General features: G+C 57.0%; 1 protein-coding gene across 2 annotated transcripts in view; it reads right to left on the reverse strand.

The window, feature by feature from the left end:
- CPT1A (carnitine palmitoyltransferase 1A) overlaps positions 1-9874 on the reverse strand; it is a 44471-nt gene extending 34597 nt beyond the window's left edge. For both annotated transcript variants that reach the window (XM_037135204.2, XM_037135205.2), the window contains exon 1: positions 9732-9874. The gene's annotated coding sequence lies outside the window, so the exon portion shown is untranslated. The remainder of the gene's footprint in view (positions 1-9731) is intronic.
- Positions 9875-15271: the final 5397 nt, after the last annotated feature.

Here is a 15271-nt window from a genome sequence, read left to right on the forward strand (position 1 = left end):
GGGCAGGCACACCCTTCCGTCTCCTCCTGGGCTGTCTGCACAGTGCACCTGGGGGATAGAAGGGCAGCCAAGGGAGGAAAACACCTATCAGAAACCATAATAAAGAAATCTAAAACTGCACGCCTGTGCTTTCTCATCACGCGCAATTTTTCCTGATTGACAAGCCTGCCAAGTGCAGAGGGAGACTTGTCCCGAAGACCCCCCAGTGACAGAGGGCAAACCAGCCCGATCGCAGCCCATCCTGCACGGTGCCGGAGCAGCCCTGGAAAGGCGCCCTGCTCTCATTCATCGGTGCGTTCCACAAGCATCAGTGTTCCTGCTTGGCCACAGAAAGGCTCGAGGCTCTGACACGTGCCACAACACGGGGAACCCAGAAAACATTCTGCTCCGTGGAGGAAGCCACAGACGCAAGGCCACGCCACGTGCGATCCCGTTTCCTTGAAATGCCCAGAACAGGCAAATCTATGGGGACAGGGGACACAGCAGCGGTCACCTTGGGCTGGAGGGGACCGTCACTGGGAGGGGATGGCTCAGAGGGGAGGGCTTCTTTGTGGGGCGACAACACCATTTTCCAAAACCGACCGTGGTGATGGACGCACGTCCCTGTGACTCCACTGAAACCCACCGCCACGGCCATTCCAGACGGGGGACTTTCTGGACTGGAATTATATTGCGATGAAGTCACAAAAAGAAATCCACGGCCTCGTGAACCCGAAGGGTTGCGTCCTTAACATTTATGCACCTTAACCTTCCCCGCTGCTATACAGGACCTGGGCGGGCGGGCACGCGTCCTCTGTCCCCTCCCTCGTGTGTCCACCCTAGTGCTCCACTCACACTAAGGACCCCTTCAAAGAACTGTCACCTTGGGCACGGGGGGTGGCAGTTGTTAAACGGTTTGGGGTGCCATTGTGTACTGTGGCTATCAGCAGGTTGTGGGCGCTACCTCTTGGCGATATGGACTGAAATAGTTACCAATGCGATTTTATTTTTTGTCACATCTAAGATTTGCTGCAGAATCTTTGGGGCTGGGGACACGGATGGACAGAGGTATGCAGTGGCCTGGGGGTGGGAACTGGCGGCCAGATGGGGGTCTGCAGGGCTGGTCTCTCTTCTCTGTGTTTCTGATCTTCCCTGATTTCTTAAAATATGTTCAGTGAAACCAAACCTGTCCAGAGCAGTCGGTGCAAAGTCTCACACGGGGAGAGCGCTTTTCAAAGCTCCCGACCCTTGGAGTGGTCCCGAGCACCCACCTTCTGAGAAGCACCCACCTCACCCGCCAGCCACGCGGGTTTGCTGAGCCGCAGCCCGGGGCCGGCCCACAGCGTCTGGACGGAAAGCACCTGGCGGACTGCGCCTGGCTCGACAGCAAAAGGGGAAGCAGGCAGCCACCTGGCCGCCTCCCACCGGACGCGGGTGCAGTCTGGCAGCACTGTCCGGTGTCTCCTGCCTCCGAGGCCTGAGACAGCCACCAGAGCACCTGGTGACAGCTGTTACCACTTACCAAAGGCTGAATACAGCCCCAGGTCACTGGGCCAGAGGATCCCAATGTCCCTAAAACTAGGGACCTTTTCTTTAAATGGAAACACACAGCCAAGGTCAGCGGGTAAAGCCATTTGCCCTCCTCCTGCCGCCCTTGGACCCTAGAGAATGAAGGGCTCCTGGACCAGTTTGAAAACCCCTAGGGCCAGATGCACAACGTGCCCTGTCTTGACCAGGGCTCCGGGCCAGCTGAGAGCCACCCGGTCCCTCCGGACGGGACACCTGTGGAGATGAACCTGTTAGTCAGCCTCCCGGGGCCTGAGTGCCGAGGACTGAAGGGGGGGGGGCGGCCAGGGCAAGCACCTGGGGAGAAGGAGCCAAGCAGTTGATAAACATGGGGACAATCAGGAAGGACAGTTAGGTTTTACTATGTAGCAGGACTGTCGCACACGCACCGCACACACTGAGAAGCACAGCGACGCCTGCGCACCCCTCCTGCAAGGCACACAGGCCGGTGCTCAGCAGGCCGACCCAAGGCTGCGGCCGCCCCAGACACTCCCACCTGGGAGCCCCTGCCCGCAGTGAGGGGAAGGGCCCTGGGGCCAGCTGGCAGGCCAGGCGGCGTCTGGATCCGGGCCACCTGCATGGGACAGCTGGACGGCCTCCCCGTGTATCCCTTCGGCCTCCCGGGAAGGCAGCAAAGGGCACAGCAAGGCACCGAGGGTCAGGCGAGCAGTCCCGCCACCGCGTCCTCTGAGCTGGGGTCACCGCCCCTCTTTAGGCCCCCCTGCGCCCCTGAGCCTTGCCCAGGGCGTTAACCTCTGCCTGTGCACACTGGACACGAGGTCTGCAGTCTCTCCGCATGAACACCAAGACGCGTCAACTGGGACCGAGGCCCACCGTCGTCCCCCTCCTCCCTGCCGACTCTCTCACTGCAGCAGCTCCACGGCTGGCCCCCAGCCAAGCCCATGCACTGACGCCCCTCAGCCCCATTCCTTGCCCCTGTGTGGGGTGCACCCACCACACCTGCGGGCTTGGAGAGGCATGTGCCCCCCACCATCCCCACCTGGGTCTATCTAAGTAGAGAGAGGTGGCTTCCCTGGGGACAGAGCCGTGCAGCATGGCCGCTGGGATCCGCCTGCACAGACCGTGCACCTGCGCCCTGGGTCACCGGATGGCTCCGGGGGAGAACAGGTGTACTGGCAAGAAGAGCAGAGAATGCCCTGGCCGGGCAACTAGGTTGGCTGGCGCGTTGTCCCCACACGCCAAGGTCTGTGGGTCAATCCCTGGTCAGGCACAGGCAGGAATCAACCAGTGAAGGCATCAGTAAGTGGAACGACAAAATCAAAAGGGAAAAAAAGGAAAGAGATGAACGCAGAGAAGAGAAAGGGAAAGAACGGTCCCAAGGAAGAGCTGAGACGGGAAAACAGAGAACAAAAGAGAGCGTGACCTCTTCCTGGCCCGGCACCGTCCCCTCAAATCAACAGGAGCGCGTGCTGGAGGACACAGGGTGCTGCCCACCCCGCCCCGGTCTGGCTGGGGGCCCGGGAAGGCCTTGGGGGCCCCTCTGGATGTGAGGCCACCTCTAGCCGAGCAGCGTGCCGAGGGCTGTGCACCTCTGCTTTCCTGCGGTCCAGAAGTCACTTCTGGGGGCGGCGGGCGGAGACCTGGCACAGACACTCTGGGCCTGGAACACCCCTGGGGCCGAAGCCCGCAGGCAGAGCATGGGAACCAGGTGACAGCCACGAAGGCCACCAGGGAGGGAGATTCTCTGAGGTCCCCAGGGCACTTAAGCGCCTCTCGCTAATCCGCTCTCAGAAAAACACCAAGAGCCAGAACCATATGCTCTGAGTGAGAACAAGGGCCTGTTTGTCACAATTTTTAAAAACCCACGTCTCTGCTCTGGCTAGGCGGCTCAGTTGGTTCCAGCATTGTCCTCAAGTGCCAAGGTTTGGGGGTTCGATCCCCAGTCAGGGCACACACGAGAATCAACCACTGAATGCAATGCGTAAGTAAGTGGAACAACACATAGATGTCCCTCTCTGTTTCCCTCCTTTCCTGCCTCCCTTCCTCTCTCTCTAAAAATCCATAAAAAACCCCTGCATCTTGGTGCTATTTCAGGGCTGTGCCTTACACCTGCCCAAGCTCCTCCAGGTCACCTCGCCAGGTCACAGCTGCAAGGCCTCTGTTCTCCTTCCCCGCCTCCCCTCCCACTTGGCACCGGTCTGGAGCGCCCTGTTCCAGGGCCTGCTGGGGTCAGCCTCCGAACAGCGGACAAAGAAAACACCAGGCCCGTCCCAATGCTGACTCGTCCAACCCTCCTCCTGCCTGGGGACACAGGATGGGGACGAAAAAAGAACTCCGTGGAAGGCGACCTGGCCGGGTGAGCTGGCCCCAGGTTCCTCACCGGGCAGGTCGCAGTCCGGGGCCTCACACCCCAGGCATATAGTTTTTTAAATGATTTTCTTTTTTACTGATTTGAGAGAGAGAAAAACACGGATTTGTCATTCCACCTATTGATGTACTCATTGGTTGATGCTTGTACGCGCCGTGACCGGGGACTGAACCCACGACCTTGGCGTTTCAGGATGACACTCTACCCAACTGAGCTTCCCGGCCAGGGCAGGCATTTAACTTCTTAGTAAAAGGTTTACCTATTTTTTTTGAGTTGTTGCTTCTCCACGTGCTAAAAAGGGCAGACAATTTCTCTGTAACACTACAAGATCTGTTCTTTTTAAACATTTTTTTAAAAATTGAATTTAGAGACAGTGAGAGGAGAGAGAAAAAGGTTTATCTTTGCCCTAAGCCCCGCCCAGGGTCGGTGTGCACCTTGGCGAGCGCGTCTTTGAAATAGGCCGTCACCACCCTCAAGAGGGCCCACCACCTGGTGAACAGTGCTTCCAGCCCGGAAGTGACGGGGCGGGTCCAGCCCTGCAACCGGACGCCCACCTCGGCTTTCCCCCCCACCCTTAGTCCCAAATGCATCAGCAAAGCCGGGGGAGGACCTCTCGTCTGCGGTGACTGAGACAACATCACAGTTGTCACCTCCCTCTGCTCCAGGGTGCAGGTCTTCAGATTTGTTCACACAAACCCGTAACAATTTGCTGCCGCAGGTTTGGCTGTTTCTTCCACGGACGGAATCCGCAGTCTGCCCGTGACACTTAGCAGGGTCACCTGCCCTACTGGCAGGTGGCTGCTGCTGCTAAGTGACTCTTTCAATCCCCCAACATCACTTATCGGCTGCTGCAGGACACCCGTTATTCCAATCCAATCACGGGGCCCACGCCAGCCCGCCAACACTGACCGGGGAACGATGGTCTGGGGAGGAAACAGCCCACTTGGCTCCAGAGAGACCACCTGCCACTGCACACCCCGCCCCTGGCCCCCCCCTGAAACCGGTAGGTCTGTGTGGTGCTTTCAATCGGGTCACTTCGCCCCGAGGTCCGCCATCAATTCCTTGTCGCTAAAACCGCCCGCCCTGGAGGTGAGCAGCCTGCACTGCGAGAAAGAGGCCGTTCACAAGACGGGCCTGGGTCCTGCCCGGAAAAGGACAGGCCTCGCGGTCCCCAGCCAGGTCCTGGACGGTGAAGGAAAAGAAGTAAAAGGTTATTAATGCAAAGTGTAATGCCAGATTTCAACGCATGCCCAGGTGGAGGTGTGGGGCTCACCTCTGTAACACGGAACATGGAAACCTGCCAGGTGCCGACGGGGCGCTGCCAAGAACACAGCCTTTATAGTAACTGGGACGTGTGGTCAGAAGTCTTTCAACATGGCCTTGCAAATCAACCCACAGGAGAGAGGCATATGCAGAAGGGTCGGCAAGTGGGTACAGGTGCAAGTGGACGGGTGGGTAAGGCGCACTGATTTTGCGCCATCAACAAGGAAGACACAAAACATTCTTTCTCCCAAACTCCGCAGCGTGCGCCAGACAGTGAAATCCCATTCGCCCGCACTGGCCTCTGTAATCCCCACTAGAAGCCTAGGAAATAGATACTTAAAAAAATTTTTTTTTATTTTTTGATTTTAGAGAGAGAAAAGGCAGGGGAGAAAGAGAAACAACCATTTGTTGTTCCACTTACCGATAAATTGATCGGTTAATTCTTGCGTGTGTCCAGACCAGGGACTGAACCCACAACCTTGGCATATCAGGGCCACAGTCTAAGCCCCCGAACTACCTGGCCTGGGCTGACGTGGGGACCGCTGTCTTCCCCCTGCGCCAAGGAGAAGACCAAGGCCTGGCTACCAAGCTCGCCCAAGGTCACCGCTGATGAACAGCAGAGCTGGGGACCGGCCTCAGGTCCAACCCCCAAACTCACATTCCGGCCGACCAGACCAAGCAGTTACACAAGTCGCCTAAAAAAACTCCCCTCAAGGTCCCTACAGTCACAGCCCAGATAGAAAGTTGGGTCACCCCGTTGGAACCAAAAGGATGTGACTGCGGCCGCCCATAAAACTACAGTAACTACCAACACGGCAGTGCCAACTCTAAGACTCCTCGTGTGTTCCTCTTCCCGCTAGAATTGCACAATTCTCTGGACCTGCCTCTGACACACCCAGCTGACAGCAGGGCCAGGACCAGGATGGTGTCCCCTGCAGGGTAAACAATGGTGCTTGGAACCCTCTCAAAAATGTCGCTCACAGGAAGCACAGCTTAGCACGGCCCCTGCAGGCACCGGGGAGAAAGCCAGAGGAACAAAGGAGCGGCCACGGCCCCTGGAAAACCCCCCCGAGCGAGCAGGGAGTCTGCAGTGTCCCTTTTCCTGGGGGACAGAGCAGTCACCCCCCCGAAACATCTGCAGTCCGAAAGGCTCCCGCATGCAGAAGCCATACCCCTGCCACACGCGGCTACCCCGGTGGCACCCAGGAGGACAAGGCTGTACACGCGTGCTGTAGTCTGTCTCGCAAACCCCTTACTGCTGCTCTGGCTCGTGGGAACGAGGAGGGAGGCCAGTCTAGGAGCCGTTGAGGGGGACCACATGAGTAGTATGGAAGGAAGATTCTTTTCCTTAATTACCCTAAAGAACTTGACGTCCAACAATTCATCAATAATCCATCAGAAGCAGGGCGGTAGCCACCCGATTTCCCTACCCTCAGGTGGCAATTACGCTGCCACGCACCAGGGAGGGCAGGTCTCCCTCAGCAGCACCCCTTCTTCCAGCTGTCTGCTTCCGACAACAGCCGGGGCATAAACTGAACCAACACAGAAGGAAAGCAAAGGTGGACGGACACTGCGTGCACTGGAGGCTCCCAATCACCGAAAGGGTCGAGCTGGCCCCAGTCCGGGGCCTGCTAGGAATCCAACCTCCACCTAATATTTGCTTGAGGTAGAAGGTGAGGCTCACCCAAGACAATGAAATAGTACAAATCAATAAGCAGAGCACTGTGTTAAGTAATTGTTCTTAAGCACTCCTTGTACAACCTGACCCATTTCTAGAATCGTCCAAGAAGCTGTTAACCATGGTATGTTCTGGAGAGGAAAACTGGGGAAGCGAGGAGACCAAATGTGCTCCGTGTCCCCACGTGGTCCCCCCCTTCCCCCTTACACTACACCCTGAGCTCGTCGGGTCTTTAAAACCGAAAAGTTCTTGCAGGAAAAGCTCAAGTTTGGCTGAAGCCACTCAAAGAAAGTAGAGGCCTCGGTAAAGTATGAGATTATTTCTGAAACACACTTTAAACATACTAGCTTAGAGAACAACTTAATTCTTAAAAGCACCACCACGTCCGGAACGCAAGTCCAGGCTCCCACCGGCAATAGAACTCTGATCTGCCAATAATAACCATGCACAGTGACTAAACATTTTTTCCAGCATAGGAAAAAAAATGCTCCTGATCAAAGTGCAGAACCAGCTCCCGGCCGGAGGGAGAGCGCGTTTCCGCCTGCCACCTTCCCACCGCCTTTGGAGTTCAGGCAGCCTAATTACTCGCTTGGATCCCGTTCTCTAAGGCTGGGCCAGCAACTGCGCCCAAAGCGCCCCACCCCCCTCCACCACCCCGCCGCGGGAGTCACGTGACGGCTGAGAAAAGTAGGGGAAAGGTTAGCGCGAGCCCCGCCCCCCAGCTGGCGCGACCCGGGCGCTCAGATCCTGTTCCACCCGCGGCGCTTGGAGAAACCTTCCGGAGCTTACTGGTGCGAGTCCTCAGCGCTGCCACCCAGGCGACAGCGAGCGAGACGCGGAGCCTTTTCGTGGGAAGGCCAAGTCCCGCGGGGTCGACCTTGGGGACAGTGAAGAGCTTAGCGTGCTTGGTGACATTCCACACCAAAAAACGCCGCACCGCTCCGCCTGCGAGCCCGGAGTGCGTCCGGTAGGGGCTCGCTGCGATGCACAAGGAAACATTAATTAACGGTGTTTCTATGAATGGGCACGCAGAGCCAGGGTTGCGTAAGCTCAGGCTCTCGCCCGAGGACTCCCGGGAGGCCATCGCTTGACCGCCGGTGACCAGTGGCCCCGGTCGAGGCCAAGGACGACAGCGATGGCAGGGTTCTTCCTTTCACCTCCGGGTTACGCCGTTTGTTTTCAGAACATACTGGAAAGGTTATTTTGGCTTGTGTACAATGCCAGTTTCTGCTACTCTGATACAAAGCCTGCGCACTCCCAAGGACGGCCCTGTTTTCTGTGTGATTCAAACAGCTGTTCAGATGGAGATCGATGTGCAAGGTGAAGTGTAGCCTCGCTGCATCGGAAGGAAGCCTGACATTTGCTTTCGAAAAGATTCCCCGGGCACGCAGCAATACAAAAGCGATATTCAGTTCCAATCAGACACTCCTGACCTCCACCAGTAGCATTATCTGCATTAATGCCCTCGCCTCTACTGCACTCACTCACTGCAGGTCGCCTTAAGTAACGTAAGGGAGGGTGATGCTTGCTGGCATAATAACAGACCAGTGTGTTCGGCCATATTTTATTCACTTGGTTTGTGGTTTATAAGGAAATAAGTATGCCTGAATATCTGGAATGACCAGAAACCGGATGCCTGTGCTAGAAATGGTGAAACGAAGTACAAGTTTCAAAAGGTTAAACTGATTTTCATTTTATTTGATAACTTACAAAGTTACCAGTTTCCTACAAAAATCTGCCCTTGGAAATGTTAACAATTCATGGAGCACAGTGGGACTGAAACTCCTCTCTCCAGTAGGGAATTTTAAATCTGTTCTGTATTCAAGCTGGTGACTTGGGACTTTTTGGTGTCGGTGTTTTGTTTTGTTTTTTTTTTAAGATAAGATCAGCCGTCATCTTTGTTCCCTCCGTCTTTCATGAAAGCCAACCACTATTTATATTATAAATTACGCTGATCCACACAGCCCTTCGACCAAAACGAAAGGAAGTACCTGTCCGCTCCCGTAAGGAGTTGGGGTTAGGGGCTCGTGGGAGTCAAGCTCGCAAGCTAGGTCTGTCCAGGTCACGTGTCGCCCCCCCCCCCCGCCCCGGCGCAGCCGCTCCCGGGTCCCGCGCGACCTTGGGCAGGTTCTTCGCACCCACCTACCACGGACCCCGCGTGGCACGGGAGAGGGCGGGGCACTCGCAAGTGGGGACCCCAGCCCAGCGCCCTAATCCCGTCCACTGCGGGCGCTCAGACCACATCTGCAGTACCAGTGCCTGGAGTACCCGCGCCAAGGGCGTGTCCCGACGGCTGCAATGCGGGGGAGGGCCCTGGGGGGAGGGGGAACCGAGCGTCCCCAGACTCCTGCACCCGACCGTGGTAACCCAGACCCAACCCACTCTGTAGAGTGAGGTTGGATGACGAAGGACGCCTGCGGCCCAAGTGGTCGGGGACCAGAGGCGTCCCGCCAAGTCCGGAAAACCAAGCATCCCTCCATCTCTCTCCTGCACTGTACCTGCCGGCCGGTCGACAGACGCTGGGGCTGACCCCCTGACTCATTCTACTCCTGGGAAGTGGGGTTGAGGTGGGGCGGGGACAGAAGCCGATGGCTCGACCGGCCCCCGGCCGGAGGCCTCTTGCCAAGGCCAGAGGGTTGAGCATCCCCTCCACCACCGCAAGGGACCTGCCCGCTTGCAGACCGACCACGAGGAGGACCCCAGACCCAATACACTGAGGGGGCTGGGGAGTCGCTACCCTGCTCCGGTTTCGGGCTCTTTACTGACCCCACCGTCCGAGAGGAATACTGGGGGTTCACCTCAGCGCTCCGGCTCCGGCGGCCGCCCCCTACCCTACGCCCCGGTCCCGGCCGCCGCAGTCCCCGCCACAGCCCGCAGGGCGGCGCCCGCCGGCATGCAGCTTCGGCCGGGCCTTACCGAGTCCGAGGACGGAGGAGCGCGGCGGCTGCGGCGGCGGTAGCACGGCAGCGAAGTGAGCGAGCAGCGATCCGGCGCCAGGGGCAGGAGGACAGCGGACGAGGCGGATCGCCTCCGACGCCGGCCGCCGCGGATTGGCTGGGGCACCGGCGGGCGGTGACACTTGACGCCCCGCGGGCCGTGGGCGGGGTCTGGGCCCCGCTGGGCCTCGGAGGGGCGGGGCCTCGGAGGGCGGGCCCTGGGCGGGGCGTCCCCCAGAGCGGGTTAGGTGAGGAAACTCGGGCTCCCAACGTGTTCACCACCTCGACCTCTATTAGCATGGAGCCTAGGACGAGATTCGTCACCCTACGAGCCTCGGCTTCCTCATTTGAAACATGGTCCAACCCATGGGCCATACCCATCAGAGCGCATAGCATGGCACCCAGCTCGTGCTTGCCCATGAGAAGCATTGCCCAGGGTAATCCTCGCAGCACCCCTATAAATAGCTGATCCCAGCCCGGGGGGAGGCGGGGGTTGAGGGGTGAGGATCACTAAGGTGCCCATGATCACACAACTAAGAAGACAGATCCGACACTGGTCCCCTGGTTAACCCCTGGGCCCACGCCCCAAACTGGACCTTATCCTCGGAGGGACTTGATGGGACCCAGAGGCAGTGTGGTTCAGTGGGCCAACACGCTAATGGTAATTCCGATGACCTTTCTGAGACCCCCCTCCTCATCTGACCGGGCTAGAAAATAACCTCCCTGCCAGGCTTTGGTAAGATTTCATAAACTAATTTACAGGCACCTGAAGCATAGGAGATGCCAGGAAAGAAATGGCCCGAGGTGCTGACAGGTGCTGGACCGACAGACAGGTGACCCACTGAGCTCAGGAGAGGGTCCTGGAGTAGAACCCCCTGGGCCATCCCGGGGGGCTAGGCTGAGCACAGCTGCAGGGGCCCACAGGGGGTCTTGGGGAGACCGTGCTTCCCACCCGGTGAGCCACCTGCATCTTGGTTCTCAGTGTCCCCCCAGGCTCCAGCAGGCGGGCTTGCATACAGCAGGTGCTTCATAAATGCACCTGTTTTCGTGAAGAAAGTCTTCACTCTCCAAAAGGTCAATCTCCTTCTGGCTGTGAAAAAAATCTACTCTGTCTTCTCTTTCTGTCTGATTTATCTGGTCTGCACCGCAGAAGGGTTTGGAAGAGAAAATGGGAGTCCTGTCCAATTCCCACCCCACCACGGCCATGGCCACGGCCGCAGCTCACCGTTGGTGCACACTGCCGGACGGTTCCAACCAGGTCATGGGACGTTAGGGGGGTGGCAACACCAGCTGTGAAAGCATTCACAATGAGAAGAAAGTGTAGAGATCCCGGGTTTTATTCACTTTCCAAGAAAGGAGAGGGGCATCAGCACGGAGGGGCAGGGGCTTTGAGCTTTCACTGGATTGTAATTGGATTTAAAAAGGGTGAGGGTGCTGTGGCGAGGCCCCTGGGCGGTGGGGACATCTTAACCGAGGCTGCAGTTTCTTCTGCTGTCATCTTCTGCCTGCGGCTATGGGGAGCGTTAGTTCTGTTCTTGTTTCTAGTAATTCAATTTCCAGCCCCGGGAACAGGCTCAGAAGAGAAAAACGGCCGTCGTGTTTAACAAGGTCCTAGGCCTGCTCGGCAAATAGAGCCCCGACAGCAAAGGGGGCCGGCTGTGTCCTTTCATAAGATACCCTGTGTTTGTAAAATTTTGTTTCCGCTCGGCTTCTGTCGTGGACAGAGCTCCTGTGGAGGCTGCGATGACCTGCGTCTTTCGTAGTATTTACCCAGTGGCATGGACCATGTCGTGCCCCCCCCCCCCCACTGCAGGTATAAATGAAGCCACCCTGGCCTTGGGGCAGGGAGTGCGATGCCAGTTCCTCTGTTTACCTCTGGAAGTGAAGCAGCCCAGTCAATGGGCAAGCACAGGAGAGCATTTGGTGACATTTGGGTGCCACTTGCCCAACTGCCCTCTGGGTGAGCTCACTCCTCCCCACAGGTGGGAGTGCCCTTGTCTCCGGAGCCTGGCGGTGCTGCCTGTCCTGGTCCCCTCTGGTTAATCTTCGCCAACTCTAAAGGTGGGGGCAGGTAGTGCTCCTATTTTAATGTGCACGTCAGAGGCCCTGACAGAGTAGCTCGGTGGGTTAGAGCGTTACCCCAGCCAAGGGTTCGGGTCCCACCCCCAGTCAGGGGCACACAGCAGTCGGCCAGCAAGCACGAGTGGGTGGACTGCAAATCCATGTTTCTCTCTCTCTCCCTCTCTCTCTAAAATCAACAAATAATCAAAGAGAAAACCCTGTGAGTAGGTTGTTTATCAAACCAGCTTTTTAAAAATATTTTGTGTTTCTTTGTAGGTAGAAGTTGGCCCTGCTCCCGCAGATGTCGCCGCCCAAGGTGGCAGGTGACCCCGGGCAGAGCACACCGACTGCGTGCCTCGCTGCACCTGCCCTGGCCGCTCTGGGGTCACCTGCCCGCCTCTCCCAGCACGTGGGCCTTCCTGGCTTGTGCCTCGGACCACGGACCATCACCCTCTTCTCAAATGCCCTTCCTTCCTGTCTCGGGGAACCCAGCTGCCTGTAGGTCCGGGCCCAAGGTCGCTTTCTGCCTCACTCTGAGTTCTGTCACATGCCCCGCTGGGACTGGCTCAGAGTCCGGTTTGCCTCAGGAGTCCTTTGGCAGCCGACCGGGATCCTGCTGCCCTCCCTGAGCACCGCCTCGGTGCCACCTGCAGACATGGTGGGGCAGGAACCTACTTGGGTCACTGCGCCTGGCGCCCACGTCACCTGTGCCCCAGTGGCCCAGCTCTGCGGCGACTCCAGCCACCCCCTGGAAGTGCCCATGCCCTCTCCTGCCCTGTAGCCTGGCTCTGCAGGTCCTGGCTGTGGGTGGCAGGGTGCAGCTGAGAAGCCAGACCCCAGGGAGCCAGGAGCCGTCCCATCCCGAGTTCCCTCCAGACCCCAAAATATTCCCAAGTCAGCCTCAGAAACTAAAGAAGTCTTTCTTATGCTTTTTTTCCCCTAATTCTTCCCTAGTTTGAAATGAACATATTTCATCAGCTTCCTATTATGGCTATAAGAAAATCTTTTTAAAAGTTTTTTAAATGCATATCATGTTTTTATTATCACTAAGACACATCCCCTGTTTTACTCTAAATATGTATCTTTGTATGAAAAATTTTAAACATATAAAAAATGAATGAGACTAGTATAATAAAGTCCCATGTAACAAAAACTCAAACTCAAGTTCAACAGTTGCTAAGCTGGGGCCCAGGTGTTTGTCTGTGTCCCTCCCACACTCCCCCCCAACTAATTTCTTTAAAGCAAACCCAGAAATCCTAGAGTTTTGGTCCACTAGTTCTTGAGTACGAGTCTCTAAAAGACAAGGATTATTTTTAAAAACACGCCCCACAGAAAGTGGAGGAAGGACGCACGGGAGCCCCGCACACGCCCCGGGCCTGCCAAGGGCACAGCCGAGCCTTCTCTCTCTCGTGCCAGCCCGTCTGGCAGGTAGCGCCCTGCGGGTTCCAAAAGTGCGCGAGCCGTTTTGGAGCGCAGCTGCCATTGCCCATAGGAAACAGTTTAGTAATCGCAGAGCTCTGCTCTTCCTTCCCCTCCCCAGAGCTCTGAGCCCTTCTGAACTTGAACCTTGAATCCCTGGAGGTGGTGAGTACAATACTGTCTGTTGCACACAAGGGTGGTAATAATGTTTGCTAATAATATTTGCTCAGCCAGCATCCCTGGGGTTTGGTGAGGACAAAGCAGGGCAATACAGGTGCGAGCTCACCGAACAAAGCCGGCGAAAGGAGCTTGTGGCAACAAAGAAAATGCGTTCTTCGTGGGATGGGCCTGCCCTCTGACCCAGAATCCTCCTCCTGGGTGCACGCCAGAGAGAAATGAGAGCTCGTGTCCACGCAAGACTCCCCAGGGCTGTTTACAGAAGATTCGCTCAAACTGACAAAGCTCCAGAAACCAGTCAGCATCCCTCCACAGCAGAATGGATAAATAAACGGTGGTTTCTGCATCAAGTGTAGCAATAATAAGCAGCAAGACGCATAGAGCATGGACGGATTCTGCCCATTATAGCAAAAGAGAGACAACAAACACACAGCACAGGTACGTGTGTTCGGTCAGGCAAGGGGTGCCCGTGTGCCTGCGGTGACGGGCCCTGACCGAGCGCCCTCGAAGGCGTGCACAGAGCTGCACGCTCGAGGTTACACACGGGCTGCTCTTTGCCACCCATGTGTCAGGCCTTTTTAAAAATGGTTGAGAGAGGAGTGGGGCGGTGACTGTGAGTGGCATGGCGAAGCCATCTGGGTAGCCAGGAAATGAAGAGGAACTGACAAAGCTGAGACACCGGGATCCCCCGGGGAGATGGCAGAGTTAGGAGGAGGGGAGCCGTGGAGGCCAGCTGCCAGCACCCGCCCCTGCAGGGCAGAGGTGGGGAAGGAGGCCGGTGCGCCCCGCCCCTCCCCGGCCTCGCTCCTCCTCCCCTGCTCCTCCTCCCCTCCAGAGCCAGGAGCCCACGTGGTTTCTTCTGCACCTGGAAGCATCCACCACCCTCAGGGGCCAGGGCGGCGGCCGGACGTTGGCCCCCTCAGGAGGCACCCGGTGGCCAGGTCAGTGCCTGGCGTGCACAGGCCCCGGCCTCCCGTCAGGTGGCTGTGCCTCGCTGCCTTGCCTTGGCCTGTTTTCTCACTTAAAAAACATTGAGGATTCAGCCCTGGCTGGTGTGGCTCAGTGGATTGAGCACCGGCCTATGAACTGAAAGGTCACAGGTTCAATTACTGGTGGACGTTTGTGCCTGGGGCCAGGTTCCCAGTCTCGGGCGTATGAGAGGCAACCCATCTGTGTTTCTCTCACGTACTGACGTCTTTCTCCCTCCCTTCCCCTCTAAAAATAAATGGGTACAATATTTTTTAAATGAGGATTTAGCCAGTTTTTGGAGGCCACACACTTTCCATCCTAGAACCCAATTTGTCCACATTAGCTAGGATGATGATTTTTTCTCTGTGAAGCCCGTGGGATTTTAAATTGTTTTATTGATGATTTAAGAGAGAAACATCAGTCCATTGTCCTCTGCATGCATGCATTGACTGGGTGACGCCCATGTATGCCCGACCTGGGAGCAAACCCCCAACTCAGGCACATCGGGACGATGTTCTGAGAAGTCCAAGTTTGAACAGCTTTTGTCTGCAAACAGTAAACTTACTTCCTTGTTTATCGATCAGAAAAAGGAGCGCCTCCGCCGGGCGGAGCTAACTCCTCCAGCAGATTCCCGCCTCAGGCCCGGGACCGCCAAGCCCCCACAACAAGGGGGGCTGTGGCAGCCAACAGCCAACAAGTCGGAACTGTCAGATGAGTGGGAACCCCCTTTCGGGCTTTTTGAAGAGGTCGGAATAGTTCAAAGGTCACCATGGTGACCTCTTCCAATCCCAGTGACCTTTGAGGCCCCACTCGCTGAGCCCACGTGGGCAGTGCGTCCTTGGCCCAGACCTGAGCTTCTAGGTGTGACCGCAGTGACCTGCTGGGCATCGAGCA

The sequence above is a fragment of the Artibeus jamaicensis genome, unplaced genomic scaffold (genome assembly GCF_021234435.1).
Source record: "Artibeus jamaicensis isolate MK-2021 breed Jamaican fruit bat unplaced genomic scaffold, CSHL_Jam_final contig_3109, whole genome shotgun sequence".
NCBI lineage: Eukaryota > Metazoa > Chordata > Mammalia > Chiroptera > Phyllostomidae > Artibeus > Artibeus jamaicensis.